General features: G+C 44.7%; 1 long non-coding RNA gene across 1 annotated transcript; it reads left to right on the forward strand.

Annotated features, from left to right (window-relative positions):
• Positions 1–546: 546 nt before the first annotated feature.
• LOC127926774 (uncharacterized) lies at positions 547–2,000 on the forward strand. The gene is made up of 3 exons (XR_008125063.1): positions 547–970; positions 1,141–1,266; positions 1,352–2,000. It is a non-coding gene; the product is annotated as an uncharacterized LOC127926774 (long non-coding RNA).
• Positions 2,001–2,375: the final 375 nt, after the last annotated feature.

Genomic DNA, 2,375 nt, shown 5'->3' on the forward strand with positions numbered 1-2,375 from the left:
TCCCTCTCTCTTTCTCTCTCTCTCCCCCTCTCCCTCTCTCTTTCTCTCTCTGACTCCCTCTCCCTCTCCCTCTCTCTTTCTCTCTCTCTCCCCCTCTCCTCTCTCTGTCTCTCTCTCTCTCTCTCTCTCTCCCTCTCTCTGTCTCTCTCTCTCTCTCTGTCAATGTGCCAGTCTGAACCAATAAAACAACAACAATTTATGTCCCAGGAATTAAAGCAACAATGAAGCAGCAGCAGCACCCTATTCCCTACATATAGTGCACTACTTTTTGACCAGAGGCCTATTGGCCCTGTTCAAAAGTAGTGCACTAAATAGGGAATAGGGTGCCATTTGGGATGCAAACTAAGGAGGCCTTTTATCGCATATCACATTCCATAAATATTCTATGGGACATGTACCCACTGTCCGATCTCCTTTCATTCAGATGACTGTAATTACAACAGTATAGATGTATTAGACATAGAATGACTTGTACTTGTATTTCTAGGACAGCTAACACATTATAATGATTGTTCAGTTCTCTCCTGATGTTGTGGCATGATAGCCTTGAGTCACAATGTGTTGGATGGTGAAGCGTAGAATTAAATATAATTTGAATCTATATGACGAAGGCTCTTAATACTTGATGCAACAAAAACAACATTTGTAATCAAATTCTGGTAGTGGAAATGAAAATGTAAACCTATGTGTGAATGAATTTCACGAGAACCAATATACGCAATTTAAAGAACAATTATGTTTGAATTACTGCCAAAGGCGAAGAAACAAACAAACAATGTTGTCTGGTTCGTTCAGTGTTTTGCTTTTTGGAGGCAAATGTCTAATTTAGGCAGCGGAGACAATATGGTATGTAAATATGTTAATTTATTTCATTTACAATTCAATGAAGGCGGGTGCCTGAGATAATCACGCCGTTAAAAGTTAGTATCGACTCTGTTACATCATAATCTGACCATCTGGATCCCAGTAGGTATAGACAGGACTACCAGTAGGTATAGACAGGACTACCAGTAGGTATAGACTAGACCAGTCAGTGCAGACAGGACTACCAGTAGGTATAGACAGGACTACCAGTAGGTATAGACAGGACTACCAGTAGGTATAGACTAGACCAGTCAGTGCAGACAGGACTACCAGTAGGTATAGACAGGACTACCAGTAGGTATAGACTAGACCAGTCAGTGCAGACAGGACTACCAGTAGGTATAGACAGGACTACCAGTAGTTATAGACTAGACCAGTCAGTGCAGACAGGACTACCAGTAGGTATAGACAGGACTACCAGTAGGTATAGACAGGACTACCAGTAGGTATAGACTAGACCAGTCAGTGCAGACAGGACTACCAGTAGGTATAGACAGGACTACCAGTAGTTATAGACTAGACCAGTCAGTGCAGACAGGACTACCAGTAGGTATAGACAGGACTACCAGTAGTTATAGACTAGACCAGTCAGTGCAGACAGGACTACCAGTAGGTATAGACAGGACTACCAGTAGGTATAGACAGGACTACCAGTAGGTATAGACAGGACTACCAGTAGGTATAGACAGGACTACCAGTAGGTATAGACAGGACTACCAGTAGGTATAGACAGGACTACCAGTAGGTATAGACAGGACTACCAGTAGGTATAGACAGGACTACCAGTAGGTATAGACAGGACTACCAGTAGGTATAGACAGGACTACCAGTAGGTATAGACAGGACTACCAGTAGGTATAGACAGGACTACCAGTAGGTATAGACAGGACTACCATTAGGTATAGACAGGACTACCAGTAGGTATAGACTAGACCAGTCAGTGCAGACAGGACTACCAGTAGGTATAGACAGGACTACCAGTAGTTATAGACTAGACCAGTCAGTATGGGATGTAGACTTGGTGTTTCTTCCTCCATCACCTCTTGCCTCATCCTGAAACCGCCATCTGACACAAATTGCCAGATTTCCATGTGACGGCTGACCTGTCAATCAGACTGATGGGTAACTAACGAGGATCCTGGAAAACTGAGACACGCCGTCAAACCAGGATTATCAACAACTAATTCCCATGGCTGCAAGCACACACACACACACACACGCACGCACGCCACACACGCACGCACGCCACACACGCACGCACGCACACACACACACACACACACACACACACACACACACACACACACACCACACACACACACACCCATCTGAATGCCTTGAGCGGAGGTCCTTCTTGGCGTCAGTAAGAGGGTGAGGTAACACACCCTGCGGAGATTGGAATTTGAACCACAGGTAGCTATTCAACTGCTGCAGCAGGGGCTCCGTGTGAGTTATATCACAGTAGTCAGCCGATGCCTGGGAAATATGCTTCAGTACAGGGAATGTTCCCT

Source organism: Oncorhynchus keta, unplaced genomic scaffold (assembly GCF_023373465.1).
Source record: "Oncorhynchus keta strain PuntledgeMale-10-30-2019 unplaced genomic scaffold, Oket_V2 Un_contig_8232_pilon_pilon, whole genome shotgun sequence".
Lineage (NCBI taxonomy): Eukaryota > Metazoa > Chordata > Actinopteri > Salmoniformes > Salmonidae > Oncorhynchus > Oncorhynchus keta.